Here is a 20,258-nt window from a genome sequence, read left to right as displayed (position 1 = left end):
TCGATGGCTGCGAGTTTCACATGTACAATCATGGCGATTGCCATGACCCGTAAAATGGGGGGGGTAATGTTGTGTTCTTCTTATTTGCAACATTAGTGGGGGGGTATTTCGTTTTTTTTCTTATATATTAGTTATCTTTCTTATATTTTTCTTCTTTTTTGCCTCGATGGTTGGGGAGAGACTCATAGCAACATGGAGAATTTTAAAGAGTTCCCAAAGTACTATGAATGATTAATTTGCTTAATTTATTAAGTTTTAATGTTAATGGAATTAATGGACCTGTGAAAAGAAAAAGCGTTTTAACATATATTAAGAAAATGAAAGGAGACATAGCTTTTTTACAAGAAATGCATTTAACAGAAACAGAACATAAGTAATTAAAGAGAGATTGGGTTGGAAATGTCATTGCAGCTTCATTTAATTCAAAATCGAGAGGAGTTGCAATTTTGGTTAATAAATCTTTACCAATTAAAATACAAAATGTAATAATTGATTCTGGGGGAGATATGTAATTATACATTGTCAAATTTTTTCAGAATTATGGACTTTTATGAACATTTATGCACCAAATGAAAATGATGTAAAATTCATACAAGAAGTTTTTTTGAAATTGGCTGATGCACATGATAAAATATTAATAGGTGGAGATTTTAATTTTTGTTTGGATCCAGTTTTGAATAGGTCAACTAAAGTTGCTACAAAATCAAAAGTAACAAAATTAACTTTATCATTAATGAAAGATTTAAACCTGATTGATATATGGAGAAAAATTAATCCAAGAGAAAGAGATTATTCATTTTATTCAAATAGACATAAAACTTACTCAAGGATTGATTTTTTTTTACTATCAAAAAATATTCAAGATAGAGTGAAAAGTGTGGAATATAAAGCAAGAATACTGTCAGATCATTCCCCCTTGATAATGACAATGATAATGATGGATAAGGAGGAAGCGATTTATAGATGGAGATTTAATTCAATTCTATTCAAACGTCAAGATTTTTGTGATTTTATGAAAAAACAAATTCAATTTTTTTTGGATATAAATTTACATTCAGTTGAGGATAAAATTGTATTATGGGAAGCGATGAAAGCATATTTAAGGGGTCAGATTATAAGTTATACATCTAAAATTAAGAAGGAATACACAGCAGAAATAGATCAGTTGGAAAAAGATATAAAGTTAGAAAAAGAATTTCAAAGACACAATACAGAAGAAAAACGAAGACAACTTGTTAACAAAAAACTACAATATAATACACTCTAGACATATCATACAGAAAAGGTAATTATGAGAACTAAACAGAAATATTATGAATTAGGTGAAAGATCACATAAAATTCTTGCTTGGCAGCTGAAAACAGGTTTCTAAAACAATAAATGCAATTAGAACAAGTGTAAATAAGGTTACTTATAAGCCTTTAGAAATTAATGAAACTTTTAAAAAAATTTACACTGAATTGTATCAATCAGAATCAAAAAATAAGATTGCTGAGATAGATAAACTTTTATCACAAATAACTCTTCCAAAATTAAATTTGGAAGAACAGAAAGGATTAGATATGCCCTTTACATTAAAAGAGGTTGAAGAAGCTTTAGGATTACTTCAGAGTAATAAATCTCCAGGAGAAGATAGTTTTCCTCCTGAGTTTTATAAAAAAATTTAAAGATTTATTAATTCCTCCTTTTATGGAATTAATATATCAAGTGGAAAGAATGCAAAAATTCCCACAATCTTTTTTAACAGCAATCATAACTGTACTGCCAATAAAAGATAGAGATCCTTTAAAACCAACATCATATAGGCCTATTTCTTTGTTGAATACAGATTATAAAATAATAGCAAAAATTTTATCTAATAGAATATCTAAATATTTACCAAAATTAATACATATGGACCAAACAGGTTTTATTAAAAATAGACAATCAATGGATAATATAACCCGGTTACTTAGTATAATTCATTTGGCACAAAAAAGAGAGGAAATGAGTGTGGCAGTTGCTTTGGATGCAGAAAAAGCATTTGATAGATTGGAATGGGATTTTTTATTTAAGGTATTGGAAAAATATGAATTAGGAAAATCTTTTATATAATGGATTAAAATTTTAAATACTAATCCTCAAGCTAAAGTAGTTACAAATGGTCAGATTTCAACACCATTTTGTTTAACGAGGTCAACTAGACAAGGCTGCCCATTATCACCTGCTTTATTTGTATTGGCAATAGAACCATTAGCTGAATTAATTAGAACAGATTCAGATATTGGGGGTTTTAGAGTTAATCAAGAACAATATAAGATTAACTTATTTGCTGATGATGTTTTGATTTACTTAACAAACCCATTGCAATCTTTGCAAAGATTATCTTTTAGATTGGAAGAATATGGGAAAGTATCGGGTTATAAAGTAAATTGGGATAAAAGTGAAATTTTACCCCTTACCAAAGGAAATTATAATCAATGTCGATTAGCAACTCAATTTCGATGGTCAATAAATGGGATAAAATATTTAGGTATTAGAGTTAATAATGATGTAAAAAATTTATATAAACAAAATTATTTGCCATTATTAAAAAAAATAAAAGAGGATCTTGATAAATGGATGATGTTACCAATAACATTAATAGGTAGAGTTAATGCTGTAAAAATGAATATATTTCCTAGATTGCAATATTTATTTCAAACTTTACCAATACAATTACCTCAGAAGTTTTTTCAAGAACTGAATAAATATGTAAGGAAATTTCTTTGGAAAGGAAAGATGTCAAGAATATCATTGGAAAAATTGACATGTAAATTTGACTTAGGAGGGTTACAACTTCCAAACTTTAAGAATTATTATAAAGCAAATCAACTTAGATTTATTGCGTCTTTTTTTGATGAAGAAAAACCGGCATGGATTAGAATAGAATTAGATAAGATAGGAGAAAATATACCAGAAGATTTTATATATAAATGGGAATCCAAATGGATATGGGAAAAAAAAGAATCTCCTATATTAAGACACTTGATTGATTTATGGAATAAGGTAAATATGGACGATGAGATAAAGAAATCTTTATTAGCAAAAAGGACTTTAATTCAAAATAGGCTTATTCCTTTTACAATGGATAATAAACTTTTACATAATTGGTTTCAAAAGGGAATTAAATATATAGGTGACTGTTTTGAAGGAGGTATATTGATGTCATTTGATCAATTAAAAAATAAATATAAAATATCAAATAACACTCTTTTCTGTTATTTTCAATTAAAAGCCTATTTACGAGAAAAGCTGGGACAAACAATGTTGATGCCAAAACCTAGTGAAATAGAAATATTAATTCAGAAAGGAAAAATTAAAAGATTTACATCTTGTATGTATAATTTGATTCAAAAGCAGACAATTAAATTAGGAATTCATAAATCAAGACAAAAATGAGAATCTGATCTGAATGTTAAAATTGATGGAAAAAATTGGTCAAGATTATGTTCTGATAGTATGAGAAATACAATAAATGTTCGACTTAGATTAATACAATATAATTTTACATCAATTATATATAACACCACAGAAAATAAATAGATTAAATTCAAATATGTCTGACCAATGTTTTCGATGTAATCAAGAAATTGGTACTTTTTTACATTCTACTTGGTCTTGTTTTAAAATTCAACCATTTTGGATAAATCTAAGACTTTTATTGGAACAAATTACTGGAGTACAACTCCCACATAGTCCAGTATTATTTTTATTAGGAGACATTGAAGGGACAATACCAAAACTTAAATTGAATAAGTATCAAAAAAAATTTATAAAAATTGCTTTGGCAGTAGCCAAAAAAGTTATTGCAGTTACTTGGAAATCTGATTTAAATTTAACTATGGATCGTTGGAATAATGAAATACATAGTTGTATTCCACTTGAAAAAATTACGTATAATTTAAGAAATGAATATGATATATTTTTGAAAATTTGGTCCCCATACTTATGAAAGATAGGATTAGATACATAGGTCCTTTGAATATAAAATTATAGTAATTGGGGAAAGTGAAAATAAATATCAAAATTATTTTGAACTCCATGGAGCATGTGGAGATCCTCCGATATCCAGGCAATCTTTCTTTTCTTTCTTTCTTTCTTTTTTTTTCTTTCTTTAGATAAGGGTTAAGGAGGGAGGGTTAAGGGGAGGGGGGAGGGTTAATATCATTTTTCTTACTATTTTATCACTACATTTATTCTTTGTAATCTCTAAAAATTAATAAATAAATAATATTAATTAAAAAAATAATAATTCATCTTACTTAAAAATGAAAGAAGAACACCATTGCTGTAATCATGAAGTTAGAAAATATAGATTACTCACCCTAATCAGGTACAAATGATCAGGTGACATAACATCCTTCACCTGATTTGTGAGAAAGTGATGCAATACAACCAGAGTCTGTTTTGAGTTCATATCCTCTTCAGGTCACGGTTATCTCATGAGTGTTGATTAGCCACAGATACTTCCAGATGCAGTTGCCCCACCGATGGATCCGGACCTGTTAAACCTGAGCTTGTCAATGCTCTTCAGGAAGGAATGCCTCAAAATGGAGCCTTACACTATCATTGGGCATCACAGAGCACCTCAGAGACACAGAGTGGTAAACATTGCAAGATTCCATTGTTCAGTTTACAGGATTGAGCTTTGGTTTGAGCAAATGTGATTAAACAGCATTTTGACTCATTTCATTGAATTGTTGTAAGGTGTTGAAACTCTAATCTACCAGTGAAACACAGGATGTGATTCATATCCACACACTTGTTCTCATCAGCACCGGGTTCTGTGGTTTGCTGAGCAGTTTTCTGATGTGATGGGGCAATCAAGGAAGAGGATGGAAGAAGTTGCCATTCTGGAGTACCCACTGCAGTATCTCCACATTGAGTTTCATAAGGAAAGTACAGAGGACAGAGGTTCCAGACAGAGACCTTTACTGGAAATAACCATCAAACAGCTAACAAGAGTGCCTGCCTGATACAGCAATGTTCATACGATGTGATGCACACAATTCATGCAGTCCCGTGAGTCTGTTGGGGGCATCTACTAAGGTATTTTAAGAGTCTCCTAGATAGATAGATAGATAGATAGATAGATGGAGCTTAGAAAAATAGAGGGCTATGGGTAACCCTAGGTAATTTCTAAAGTGAGTACATGTTCAGCACAGCATTGTGGGCCAAAGGGTCTGTATTGTGCTGTAGGTTTTCTATGTTTCTATATATAGTACCTCCAGTCGCCTCTTTATTATGTACCTCCTATACCTGATAAAGCGACTAAGAGAGTATATTTGTGGTCTTCTGCTGCTAAAGCCGATCCATTTCAGGGTTTTATTTGTTGTGCATTTAAAGATGCTCTTCTGTTCACCACTGTCATAACACATGGTTGTTTGAGTTACTGTCATATTGCTCTCAACTTGAACCAGTCTGCTCCTCTCCTCAGACTTCTCTCTTTAACAAGGCGTGTTTGTCATAGAACTGCTGCTCTGATGTTTTATTTTTTAGTTTTTTGCACAATTCTCTAAAAACTCTAGAAGCTTGTTTATGAAAATCCCAGGAGATCAGCATTTTCTGAGATACTCAAACAGCCCTGCCTGGCATCAGTAATCATACCATGGTCAAAGTCAGTACGATCACATTTCTTCCCCATTCTGATGTTAGGTCTGATCAACTATTGAACAGCTCAACCATGTCTGTATGCTTTTATGCTTTGAGTTACTGCCACATGACTGGTATGTTTTAAAGTTGCCTCGAAAACTGACACAGCCTTCAGAGGGAAAGGAGCCAAGTGTTGCATGAAAATCCCCTTCTTCATCACACCTGTTTTCTGCTCTGCTCTTTCCTCAGAGGCAGGCTGCAGAAGAGGTTCACCCTCATATTTTCTAGATTCCAGCATATGACTTGTCCAAATGGAGAGTTTCCACGTTTTCACACTCTGACTCCCTGACTCTACTTTGCAACAAGTGAAGAGCATTGCTGAAGTTCAGAATACAAATTTTATGTAACTGTGTAGAAGCAGAATTGACGTTTACCTTGTGACCACTCAAGCGGACTGCCGATGATCCCATTTTTGAGGGGAATCCGTGGCAGGTACAAGGATAGAGGGATCAGCAGGAGAAACTGGCCACATGGGGGAGGTAACTGGAGCTATTAATTTGATTTAGACATGATTGCATAAAAGCTTAAATTACTTTAAATGTGTATTGACATCGTCTAAACTTCAACATTTAACTAATTTATCATTATTAACATGATTGTTCAATGTTTTAGACTCTGAGACACTCTGATATAACCCTCTGTCTCGGTAAACAATTTCTCCAACAACTGCTATTCCTGTGGCTTTAATTTAAATCCCCTGCACTGTTGAAAACATACATGGGGAGGGGGAGCTATTCCACTCAAATCCAAAATAACACTCAATATGCCCTCAACAGGAGTAGTTGATAAAGTGGTCACTGGCTGTATGCTTGTGGTCTTCGAATGCTGAAGCCCATCCACTTCAATGTTCAATGTACTATGCATTCAGAGATGTTCTTCTGCACACCACTGTTGTATCACATGGTAATTTGAGGTACAGTCTCCTTCCTGTCAACTTGAACCAGTCTGTCCATTCTCCTCTGACCTCTCTCGATAACAAGGCGTTTTCACCCACAGAGCCGCCACTCACAAGATGTTTTGTTAATTTGCTTTTTTTTTTGCATCATTCGCTGTAACTTTACAAACTGTGATGTGTACTAATCCCAGGAGATCACCAGTATCTGAGATACTCAAACTACCCCATCTGGCACCTAAAATCATTCTACAGTCAAAGTCATTTAAATTACACTTCTTGCCAATACTGATGTTTGTTCAGAACAACACCTGAAACTTTTGATCATGTCTTTTCTCTTCCTCAGGTAACTTTTTGCCGTGAACCCTTTCCTCGATGGCACATCACGGTTGACATTTTAACTCAGGCAAGAAAAAAAAGCTTCTGGAGGAACTTGGGAGTGTTACGAAGGATGAACAGCTCTGATGGGCAGAAGGGTGCAGGGTTGCCCATGTCCCCTCCCCTGGGAGAATTACAAACTGTTACTGTTGCCAGGCTGCTAATGAAAGAGAAAGAGATGGAACAAAAACATCCTGGGACTGGAACATTTGCTTCAGACAAGGGAGAGATAACACCGGGAAAGAGAGACTTGTTGTTCCACCATATTATGACTCCTGAAAGACTTATGGCTTCGGAGAAGGATTGTTTACTTGGTACCATTCTGTTCATTAAAATTCCTCAGTGGACAGCCGGAGTGGGCTGTTTTGATGGACTAAGCCGTTCAAAACTGATTGACACCTGAGACCCTGTGAGTAGGGATAAAAGTGAGGTCTGGGGAGACACCCCTCAGACACACCAAGAGACGCACCAAGAGACACACTAGTGAGCACTGCTTAAGTGTTGGAACCCACGAGAAAGTGTGGCCATCGGAGACCGAACAAAGGATCGGTCAATTTTAACTCACAGTGTTTATAGCGAGGCCGGTGGGGGCTTGTGTGTGTGTCCACCCTTGCCTGGGTGACAAGTCCACCATAGAAGATAGCTAAAGGACAGAGGGGTCATACCTGAATGGCCACAACAACACATCGACGGATCAAGAAAGTAAAGGAAGGTTTGACTGGCTGTCACTGTTCGCTCTCTCTCTCTCTCTCTCCAACAATTACAACACATCGACCAACAACTACCTCAGCCTGTATGAACTGAACTGAACTTTATATTCACATATGACAATTCATTATCCCCTAGGCATCAATAGAGCTTGTTTATTTTTGATTATTATTATACCCACACTTTTAGGTTTAGTATTGCTAACGTGTATTATCTGTATATTTGCATTGTTGATATTGATTTGTATATTTTACTAATAACCACTGTTTTGAAAATAGTACCAGACTCCAACGGATACTTCTATCTTTGCTGGTAAGACACCCAGTTACGGGGTACGTAACAAATTGGGGTCTCGTCTCGAGATTTGATACCAAATTGGGGGGCCAGTGAATTGGGCTATAAGTCCATTATTTGTTCTGGTTGTGTGGGTAACCAGACAGGAAACCAGCAAAGATGGATGTATACGAATTTATAGAAAACCTGACTTTGAAGGCGCTAGAGAGTGCCAAAAAGACGGACTTGGTGAATATTGCGAAAGGTTTAAATCTCCCAGAGGTGAAGTCGTCAATGAAAAAGTGGGAGATACAGAGGGCCATAGCCCAGTATTATATATCCAAGGATGTGCTCACGCCGGGGGTATTGGAACTTATCCCTGAAAAGAAACCAGTTGTTGGGGTGGTTCAGTTAGAGTTGGAAAAATTAAGGTTGGACGCGGAACAGAAGAAAAGGGAGTATGAGCTCCAGCTAAAGGAGTTAGAGGCGCAAAGGGAGCAGGAAAGAGCTGCCTGGGAGGCACAAAGGGAGAAGGAGAAAGCCAAAAGGGAGATGGAGGAAAGGGAAAAGGAGAGAGATAGGCAGAATGCGCTGGACATGGAGAGGTTAAAGCAACAGGGAAAAGACCAAGGGGAAGGCTCAAGAGAGGAGAAGTTTAATGTTAGTAGAGAGTTTAGGTTAGTACCTCCGTTCGAGGAAACAGATGTTGATAGTTAGTTCTTGCATTTTGAAAAGGTGGCAGTGAATCAGAAGTGGCCCAGAGATCAGTGGGTGGCGTTGTTACAAAGTGCATTAAAAGGGAAGGCTCAATGGGCATATGCGGCATTGTCCATGGACGAGTCTGAGAATTATGAAGAAGTAAAAGAGGCTATCCTTCGGGCCTATGAGTTGGTACCTGAAGCGTATAGACAAAAGTTCAGAGATTTAAAGAAACTGTAGAATCAGACGTATGCAGAGTTTGCCTATGAAAAGGGTGTCCTCTTGGATCGCTGGTGTGCTGCAGAAAGGGTGGAGGAGGATTTCCATCGTTTCAGAGAGTTAATTCTGATTGAGGAATTTAAAGGTTGTGTTTCGGATAATATCAGGATGTACTGAACGAGAAGACGAATAAGTCTATATCGGAATTTGCCAGGTTCGCAGATGAATATGCCCTAACCCACAAGACAAAGTTTTTCTCAAATAAGAGTTACCAGAAAGGCAGTAGGGACGGTAAAGAAAGTCCACCAGCTAAGGTAGAGAATAAGCTGGGAGCTAGTGGTAAAGGTAAGGAGGAGGACAAGCAGGCTGGCAGGAAGGTTCCTGGCTTGACCTGTTATAATTGTGGAAAGGTTGGTCATATTGCATCTAAGTGCTTTGCTCCAAAGAAGGAGACAGGAAAAGGGAAAACGGCAATCCCTACTGGGTGTATTGAGTCGATCAGCAAATCGACGAGGAAGGCATAGGTAGATAGAGTATGAGAGGGGCGTGAGAAATTTATTTCAGAAGGGACGGTGTCTGTGAAAGAAGGAGAGACCCCAGTTCCAGTGAGAATCTGGAGAGATACTGGGGCTGATCAGTCATTGATCCTAAGTAAGGTGCTAGATTTTGGTCCTGAGACTGGAGAGGTAGTTTTAAGAGGTATAGGAAAAGCGACAGAAGCTATGCCTTTGCATTGGATCATTTTAAACTGTGATCTGGTATCTGGACCAGTCAAAGTAGGGGTGCAGTCAGAATTACCGAGAGATGGCGTAGATGTCCTTCTTGGTAATGATTTAGCAGGTGGTGACATGTGTGCATCAGTGAAATTAATAAGCAAGCCTGTGAGAGCTGAGGACACGCCCCTGGATTCTAAGATCTATCCCGCAGGCACGATCACTCGCAGCATGTCGAGAAAGGCGGCTGAGAAAGAGGACAGTTTAATTGAGTCCACTGTTGATTTGGCTGAGACGTTTTTACCGACCCTGTACCAAGAGGGGTTAGGGGATGGTAAAGCGGAGAATAGGGAGGTGAAAGAGAATAAAGGAGAGGAGGTAGATCTACCCTTAGCCAAGAGGGAATGTATAGAGGCACAGAGTAAAGATGAGAAACAGATAAGGCAGTTAGAAGGTCCAGGGTTGGACATGGATGATCTGTCTGGCTTGACAGAGCAGTTTGAAGTTGAAAAATTTAAATGTGTATACAATAATGATATAAGGGCAGTCCTAGATGAAAAGGATGCCATTACCTTGGAGGAGTCTGCTGGGTTAGCAGATGAAGTTGTTTTAACCCGCAGGGTTGAGTTTACACCGGATGGGAGTTGCCCAGAGAGTAACTGGGAGGATCAGGGGAAATTAAAATTTAAAAAGGGGTCTGGTATTGAAAGCCTGGAAGAGGTAAATGTCCCGTTTGAGTGTGTTCAGGATGTGAAGGATGTGGAGTCACAGAATACTGAACCTAGTGTTGAAGCTCAGAAAGAGTCTGAGGTATCTGATTTAGTTGAAAAGGAATGCAGTCCTTTTGAGTCAGATGGACTTGGTTCAGTGAAGAAAGGGTTAATCTTGGTACCAGTGGAAAGTGAGAATTCTTAGTTGTTCGTGTTAGAAGGTGTGTTAAAAGTTAGTGAGGAGATGAAGGCTGGTGATGTGAATATTATTGAAGGAGAAGGGAAAGGTGTTGTTCCTAAATTGAATAAAGAAAATTTAAAGTCTGGATTGGTTTTAGAAGCTATAACCAGGCTGAAGGAACAATGGCTTGTTAACAAGGTGCCTGTGAATCAATTACAGTTTGTTTTGGAATTTAAAGGTAAACAACTCGCTGATGTTATTCAAGGAGGTGATTTGGAGGGACAGAATCAAAAGTGTTGTTTTGACAAAGAGGGATCACTTGCAGATGTTAAACTGAAAACTAATAGAATGAAGGGTCCTGAAGATAAAATTAATGACTTGCTCAAAAATAAAGAATTGTGTGGAAGTTCAGAAAATGGGCTAAGTTTGCAAAACATTGGTGATAAGATAACTCCTATGAAAGGGGTATGTGAAAGCCTATTCCACACTGGTGAGCAAGCTAACCATGTGAGAGTTAAGTGGAAAAGGGACAAAGGTTGACAAAATGCCACTTTGCATAACAGGATCTGGTTTTGAGGGAATTTGACAAAGCATGTAAATAATAAAGACAACACCATGGAAGATTGACTGTTAAGTTTAAAAGTAAAATAGAGATTAGTATTTGCACAAGCTTTTGTAATGTACTACAGTATAATCACACCTGTATTAGTTCACATTTTGTAATATACATTTAAGCTAAGATCACAACCCTTGGAATTTGTTGGCTAACAAAGAGGAAAAAAATAGGTGGTTATTAAATTGGAGTCTGATGCTACAGGATTAGGATTAAGATACAAGAGTTTGATATTCAGATACAACATATTAAAGGAAGTGACAATTTAATCGCTGACTGTTTATCTAGATGCTAAGTTGAAGGTATATCTGTATTGCTTTGTAGTTAAAAACACTTCTGTATTTTGTTAGATTCTGTAATTCTGTAAGACACAGTGCTAGTTAATTTTCCCCTTTGGTAAAAATTCCTCGAAGGATGGGGGTGTTACGAAGGATGAACAGTTCTGATGGGCAGAAGGGTGCAGGGTTGCCCATGTCCCCTCCCCTGGGAGAATTACAAACCATTACTGTTGCCAGGCTGCTGATGAGAGAGAAAGAGATGGAACAAAAACTTCCTGGGACTGGAACATTTGCTTCAGACAAGGGAGAGATAACACCGGGAAAGAGAGACTTGTTGTTCCACCATATTATGACTCCTGAAAGACTTATGGCTTCGGAGAAGGATTGTTTACTTGGTAGCATTCTGTTCATTAAAATTCCTCAGTGGACAGCCGGAGTGGGCTGGTTTGATGGACTAAGCCATTCAAAACTGATTGACACCTGAAACCCCGTGAGTAGGGATAAAAGTGAGGTCTGGGGAGACACCCCTCAGACACACCAAGAGACACACTAGTGAGTACTGCTTAAGTGTTGGAACCCACGAGAAAGTGTGGGGCATTGGAGACCGAAATAGTGAGGCCGGTGGGGGCTTATGTGTGTGTCCACCCTTGCCTGGGTGATGAGTCCACCACGGAAGAACGGTATAGCTAAAGGACAGAGGGGTCATACCTGAATGGCCACAACAACACATCGACGGATCAAGAAAGTAAAGGAAGGTTTGACTGGCTGTCACTGTTCGCTCTCTCTCTCTCTCTCTCTCTCTCTCTCTCTCTCTCTCTCTCTCTCTCTCTCTCTCTCTCTCTCTCTCTCTCTCTCTCTCTCTCTCTCTCTCCAACAATTACAACACATCGACCAACAACTACCTCAGCCTGTATGAACTGAACTTTATATTCACATATGACAATTCATTATCCCCTAGACATCAATAGAGCTTGTTTATTATTGATTATTATTATCCCCACACTTTTAGGTTTAGTATTGCTAACGTGTATTATCTGTATATTTGCATTGTTGATATTGTTTTGTATATTTTACTAATAAACACTGTTTTGAAAATAGTACCAGACTCCAACGGATACTTCTATCTTTGCTGGTAAGACACCCAGTTATGGGTTACGTAACAGGAGTCAGATGGCATTTACAGATGTAGTGTGGTCAACATTTTAGATGAAGCCCCTGCTTCATGACACCTCCAGCAATGTATTTTTGAGCCAGATTATAACATCTGCTGTTGCTGGTGTCTCACAATTTGATTTTTCTCATCATTTCTATCAGTCATTGGGAATTGTCCTTTATTTTGTTAATTATAATTATGATCTCTTTATATTCTGGCCTGTTACCTAAACAGACCTACTTATCACTTCCTCCTGGGTGTCTGCCTCCTTCTCTTTCTCCTATGGTCCAATATCCTCTCCTATGAGATTCCTTCCTCTACAGCCCTTTACCTTACCCATCACTTGACTTCACCAATCACATTCCAGCTAGCCTGAGTCCCCTTACCCCACCTTTTTATTCTGCTGTCTTCCCCTTTCCTTTTCAGTCCTGATAAAGGGTCTCAGTCTGAAACATCGACACTATGTTCATTTCCATAGATGCTGCCTGACCTGCTGAGTTCCTCCTGAATTTTCTGTTTGTTGCTTGTCATATGATCACACGTCAGCCTAAGTTGCCTCACTGTGGTTTCTAATCATACTTCCTGCCTTCTTGTTCCTTATTTTTTATTTACAGTAATTTCTCTCTGTGAAGTGCTGATCAGCCTCGTGAATAAATCAATGTGGATTTCGATTCTTCTAATTAGTTTCCTACCTGGTGAGTGACAACCGGCATGGGACATTTTTACTGTTCATTTGGGGGTCTTACATCCTATCCAGAACAGTGCTTGGATATGCGTAGATATTAAAGATGCCAGAATCTGGAGTTCAGAGAAAGCTGGAGGAACCTAGTAGGCCATGCAGTGTCTGTCAGGGGGAAGTAATTGTCGATGGTTTGGTTTGCGACCTTGCATTGAGTGTGAGTGGAGAGTGAAGATGGTGTAAATAGGAGGGAGGACATTGTGAAACAGGGTTAGTTACCTGGTCTGTACCACAGAGTTCTGAAAGAGGGAACTGAAAAGATTCTGAAGGCATGAGTAATGATTTTGCAAGTATGGTTCTAGAGGACTGGAAAATTATAAATGTCACTCATGACTTTAAGAAGGGAACGAGACAAAAGGCAGGAAATTACAGGCCAATTAGCCTGATTGCAGTGGTTGGTAAGATGTTAGAGTCTATAATTAATGATGAGGTTTCAGAATATATGAAATGATAAAATATGATATGATAAAATAGGCCTAAGTCAGCATGATTTCCTTAAGGAGAAATCTACCTTACAAATTCATTGGAATTCTTTAAGGAATTAACAGGCTGGATGGGGAAAGGATATTTTGTCTGTCAGTGGATGTTGTTTACTTGGATTTTCAGAAGGCCTTTGACAAACTGCTTCATTTGTCAAAGTCGAAGTAACTTTATTATAAAATACATTCATGTCACTATATACTACTGTGAGATTCATGATGTTTTTAGGGTGATAATGTACTTAACGGTGTGCAGGGCATATCTGTGATGGAGTAGGCTGTGTCCACTACCTTTTGTAGGTTTTTCCATTCAAAGGCATTAGTGTTTCCATACCATGCCATGATGCAACCAGTAAGAATACTCTCCACTGTGGATCTATAGAACTTTGTCAAAGTTTTAGGGTACAGTTTGATCTTTGAAAACTTTTAAGTAAATAACACGCTGCTGTACTTTCTTTGTAATGATAATTACAAGCTGGACCCAGGACAGATCCTCTAAAATGATAACAGCAAGGAATTTAAAGCTACTGACCCTTTCCACCGCTGATGCCCTGCTGAGTGCTGGCTCATGGACCTTTGGATACCTCATACTGCAGTCAATAATCAGCTCTTTGGTTTTGCTGATGTTCAGTGAGAGATGGTTGTTGTGACACCATTCAGCCAGATTTTCAAACTCACTCCTAAATGCTGATTGAGTACACACAAGTGCTGAAGGAACTCAGCAGATCAGGCAGCATCTACAGAAAGGAATAAGCAATTGATGTTTTGGGCCAAGTCCCTTCACTGAACCCAGTTTCAGGTCAGGGACCCCTCCTCAGATCTGGATAAAATTGGAAGACTGTCAGAAAAGAAAGCAGATCTGATCAGAAGGAAGATGTGTGTGTTGTGTGTGTGTGTTGTTCGTCCTTCGGTGTCGAAGACGACCACGACTTCTGTCAGGTGGAGGGTTTGTGACTGTGGGTCCGGAGGTGACTGGTGAGGCCAATCCAGGCCCTGAAAGCTCGCCCACATGTGGGACACATGAGGGTAGGTGCTGCAGTGGAAGTGGAGGTAGCTCAAGCCTTGCGCGCGGCGCGTTTCCTCTGAGCCTCTGCGGTGCGTCTGATTTCTGCTGCATACGCTCCTTTAGTGGTCCTGCTCCACCAGGTTGGGCGGTCCAGAGCAAGCGATTCCCAGCTACTGGGATTGATGTTGAGGTCTTTGAGGGACACTTTGAGCAGTCTTTGAAACGTTTCTTCTGCCCTCCAACTGAGCGCTTGCCCTGGCTCAGCTCTCCATACAGCAGCTGTTTTGGTAGTCGACTGTCAGACATCCTGATGACATGGCCAGCCCATCTGGCTTGGGCTTTCTGTAGGAGGGTGTAGACGCTGTGGGTGCCAGCCCGCTCCAGGACCTCCGTGTCTGGGACTTTGTCCTGCCATCGTACGTGGAGAAGTCTGCGGAGGCAGCTCAAGTGGAAGTAGTTGAGCTGTTTAGCGTATCTGCTGTAAACAGTCCAGGTCTTGCTGGCATAGAGGAGGATGGTGAGAACCACTGCTCGGTAGACCTTCAGCTTGGTGGTAAGACTGAGTCCTCTCCACTCCGTTCCATTCTCATGGAGTCTCCCAAAGGCGGCACTGGCTTTGGCAATTCTGTTGCTGATCTCTGCATCTATGTTCACCGCTCGTGATGTGTAAGATGTGTAAGATAAAAGACAATACAGTTCAGTCCCAGGTTATGAACTCCTGATCTAGGGACACTTCTACATCTGAAGAAGACTCTATAATGTTACTTAATTCAAAAGTCCCAAGTATGTACATATGTTTACACAAAGGTTGTCCTTGTGTGGGATTGTAGAGAAGGTTCTTGTCAGTTACAAGAGGACATAGAAAGGTTGAAGTGCTGGAGGGTGTAATGGTAGATGGAGTTTAACTCTAAAAATTATGAAGTGATAAACTTTGGATGATCAAGCTTGGATGCAGATTACAAGTTTAATGTAGAATTCTTAACAATGTTGAGGTCCAGAGTGATATTCAGTTTCAAGTCTGTAAATTCCCCAAAGTTGCTGTACAATTTGAAAGTGTGTTAAAAAAGTGTAGAATGGGCTGGACTTCAGTAGATTAGGGGACTGAGTTCAAGAACCACGAGGTAATGTTACAACTTGATAAAACTCTGGTTCGAACTTTGTATTGTGGAGTATAGGGCATAGATTGAGAGAACAACCAGCACCTCTTTCCCATGGTGACAATGACCAATACCAGAGGACATCCATTTTAGGAGAGCGGAAGAAAGTTTCAGGGAGATATAAGAGGTAAGTTTTTTTTTTCACACAAAGAATATTGGGCCCCTGGACTACACTGCAGACATGCTGGTAGAGGCTAACAGAAACAGGGACGTTTCGAAACTTTTAGACACCTACAGTACATTTACAGAGCGTAAAAATGCATTCGCCCTAGTTGGAAGTTTTCATGTTTTATTGTTTTACAACATTGAATAACAGCGGATTTAATTTGGCTTTTTGACACTGTTCAATAAACCATAAGACATTGAGGCAGATGTAGGCCATTCAGCCCATCAAGTCTGCTCCACCATTCAAAAATGGGCTGATCCGATTCTTCCAGTCATCCCCACTCCCCTGCTTTCACCCATACACTTTGATGCCCTGGCTCATCAAGAACCTATCTATCTCTGCTTTAAATACACCCAATGACATGGCCTCCACACCCACTTGTGGCAACAACTTCCACAGATTTACAACCCACTGACTAAAGTAATTTCTCTGCAGCGCATTTCTAAAAGGACGTCCTTCTATCATGAAATTGTGCCGTCTTGTCCTAGAATCTCCTACCATGTGAAGTAACATAGCCATATCTAATCTGTTCAGGCCTCTTAACATTCTGAATGTTTTTATGAGATCCCCATCTTCTCCACATACACTCCATCCTGGTTCTAGGCCCTTCACTATTCAAGAGGTTTCAATGAGAACCCTCACTGTCGCAACCTCATTCTTCTAAACTTCAGCAAATACAGACCCAGAGCCATCAAACACTCCTCATACATTAACCCTTTCAATCCTCAGGTCGTTCTCCGGAACATCCACTCATCCCTCTCCAATTATATCACATTCTTTCAAAGATAAGGGGCCTAGAACTGTCAATGATATTCCACATGCAGTCTGACCAATACCTCATAATGCTGCAGAGTCTGTATGATTTCTCAACAACAGAACAGAAAATGCTTTACAATCCCACCGTTGTACATACAGGTTTGCACAGGATTGTGATCAGGTTTAAACAAAGGTGAAATGGCCTTTTCACTTTTCTTCACCACATTGTTATTGTTGTTCAATGATCCAGTTTCTGAAGCAGAAACGCTTTGCACCTCTGCACTTGTTCTCATCAGCATATTGAACCACGGTTGTTGAGAAATTTTCCAAGAAGTGACAGGGGAACAATACGTCAATGTTTAGCATCTGTTGTTACTTCTCTATATTCTGTTTGCTAAGACAAATAAAGAACACAGAAGTTTTGACCACATCCTTCACTGAGGGTGAACATTTCACAGATGACAGCAGTGACTGATGAAATAGAGTCAGCACTCATACTATACAATGTACAGAATTTAAGCAGGGATACATTCAGGGCTAACATACTGCACTGCTTTCCCCTAAAATAAATGTAACAAACCCAAAATTACAAAACCTCTCCATCTATTCTGAATTATTTTTATCATTTATCTTTTTACATATAATGTGAAATTAAATGTTTATACACAATTGCAAAGTCAGCAACAAAAATTCAGGATAAAATAAATCAGCCACATTCCTGCATCACCTCAACCCTCACACTACAATGAAATCAAAAGCACACACACAGAGTGCTGGAGGAACTCAGCAGATCAGGCAGAATCTATGGAAATGAATAAATAGTTGACACTTTGGATTGAGGCCATTCTTCTTCCTTGTCTTTTTGTGGTGAACTACATATACCTGTCTGGACATGCCCCCGCCCTGCTGACTGCTCCTGTGGCTCCTCCCACGGACCCCGGTATGAAGGCGATTGGAGACACCGCCCCGGCCTCAGTCCCCAGGATGTAGTGTGGTGGTCAATTGCTGCTTGTTCTTTCTTCCAGCCAATAAAAGCCTATATCTCGCCTCGCGTCTCCGAGAGTTATTGATGGTGCATCACTTTTACTTCCCCAGGGTCCCTTTTCCCTTCCATTTCTCCTTTGGTTCACTCAACCCTCCTATCAGTTTCCTTCTTTTACAGCCTGTACCACCATTCCCATCCACCTGGCTTCACCGATCACATTCCAGATAGCCTTCCTCCTCTCCCCCATCTTTCAGACAGCTGCTCACTTTCTTCTCAGTCCTGAATAAGTGTCTCGGGCTGAAACGTTGACTATCTATTCACTTCCACAGATGCTGCCTGATCTGCTGAGTTCCCTCCAGCATTTTCTGTTAGTTGGATTGGATTTCTAGTGTCTGCAGATTTTCCAGTGTTTACAATGAAGTTAAAGTTAAACAATTAACATTGTTCAGTTAAAGTTCAAGATGGCGCCGATAAGTGGCGATTCTGTGTAGAGCTCCATCATCGAATATTCCCGTTTAAGACTGCTATGCTTAATTTCATGACATACAGTATGTCGGTGATATTAAAATTGATTCATATTCTGATTCTGTATGACTTCTCCAACATGTGTGACACGTGAGAATTGTTATCATTTGTACTGATAATCTCCTCAGACTTCATCTGCCCCCGGTAATCGCACAGCATGAATCTGGATAGATCACACTTCAACTGACATGGAAAGATCTAACCTGGTGTACAGGGATACTGTGATGCTAGAGACTGAGAGTCTGAGCAAAGGTATGTAGGGTTAGGGGAAAGGGAGACCATGGAGCTGAGATAGGTATGATAGAAATGTCTTCTCCTTGGACAAGTGTGACCTGCCCATTTACTGTGCTCTATGATTCTATGAGAAATAGAAAATGCAGGGGGTCGTCTACTTAACACAGATAATTTCCTGTCAAAATGGAGTTGATTTGGTTTAAGAACAGATCTGACATGGATATTATGTCATTGTGACTGTGTAATTCCATTCACTTAGTTTTCCCTCACATTTAACTCTAGCAAAGTGCAATTCCATCAGAGCTCTTGAAATTGCACCAACAGATGGAACAGAATTCAGAAGAGGTAAGCTTTAAAGTTCCCTTCAAAGAGCAGACACAGCTGTCAGAGAGGAGAGGGAATGAAGTGAAGTACCGTATACTGAGTTTGTTTGAAAAGCCCCATCAACATCACACCTATTTCCTACTTCGCTCCCTCCTCAGCAGCAAGTTCCCCAAAACAGATTTGATTGAATTATCAGAATCAGAATAAAAATCAGGTTTATTATCACTGGCATGTGTTGTGAAATTTATTAACTTAGCAGTTGCAGTTCAATTGAACACATAATATAGAAGAGATGTAAGAATATTAAATAAATAAATAAACCAATTATAGTATATGTAAATTGAATAGGTTAAAAATCATGCAAAAACAGAAATCATGTATATTTAACAAGTGAGGTAGTGTTCACGGGTTCAATATCCATTTACCAATCAGATGGCAGAGGGGAAGCTGCTGTTCCTGAATCGCTGAGTGTGTGCCTTCAGGTCTCTGTATCTCCTAACTGATGGTAACAATGAGAAAAGGGAATGCCCTGAGTACTGGGTGTACCAAGGCAAGATCCAGAAGGATGAACAGAGGGAAATTTGGAATCATGTAAATTAGCTGATAAAGGAGAGGTTATGGCAATGGGCCGGCATCTTGCATATCAGAATTCATGTTGCAAGTTATAAAAATAACGTTAAGACACGCTCTAGTTGGTGTGTAGTTTTGGTTGCAGCATAGCAAAGAGGATGTGGAAACATTGGAAGGATGGCAGAAGAGGTTCACTAGATTTTGCCTGTAATAGCAGACCATAAGACCAAAAGACATAGGAGAAGAATTAGGCCATTCTTCCCATTGAGTCTATCCACCATTCCATCATGTCTGATTCATTTTCTCTCTCAACCTTATTCCCCTACTTCTCCTGTTAACCTTTAATGCCCTTAATATTCAAGAATTTAACTACCTACAGTGAATTGGCCTCCACAGCTGTCTGTGGCAGTGAATTTGACAGATTCACCACCCTCCAGCTAAAGCAATTTTCCCTCATCTCTGCTCTAAAGGAATGTGCAGGTACTCAGAGACACTGTCCTCCGATCCTAGAACTCCCCATTACAGGGAACATCCTCTCCACGTCCATTCTCTCTTGTCCTTTCAATATTCAATAGATTTGAATGGGATTCCCCCCCTCCCCCTCATTCTTCTAATCTCCAGTGAGTACAGGCCCAGAGCCATCAAACTTTCTCCTCACACTCATAATCCTCAACATGGGTTCTTTCTCCTTCCATCATTAACTTTTCACCATGAATACTTTCCCTAATGACGCACCACGGCTAACATTATAAATCAAGCAAAAAATAACTTGAACTTCAGTCATCAGGTGGTCAATATTTCAGATTAATTCCCTGCTTCAGGACACC

At 39.1% G+C, this 20,258-nt stretch overlaps 1 protein-coding gene across 1 annotated transcript in view; it reads left to right on the top strand.

Annotated features, from left to right (window-relative positions):
* The window catches only part of LOC140717280 (polymeric immunoglobulin receptor-like), a 146,874-nt gene that overhangs the window by 24,801 nt on the left and 101,815 nt on the right, over positions 1 to 20,258 (top strand). The window lies entirely within an intron of this gene.

This window comes from Hemitrygon akajei, chromosome 27 (genome assembly GCF_048418815.1).
Source record: "Hemitrygon akajei chromosome 27, sHemAka1.3, whole genome shotgun sequence".
NCBI lineage: Eukaryota > Metazoa > Chordata > Chondrichthyes > Myliobatiformes > Dasyatidae > Hemitrygon > Hemitrygon akajei.
The sequence above is the reverse complement of the archived record's forward strand: the minus strand, read 5'-3'. Positions and strand labels throughout refer to the sequence as shown.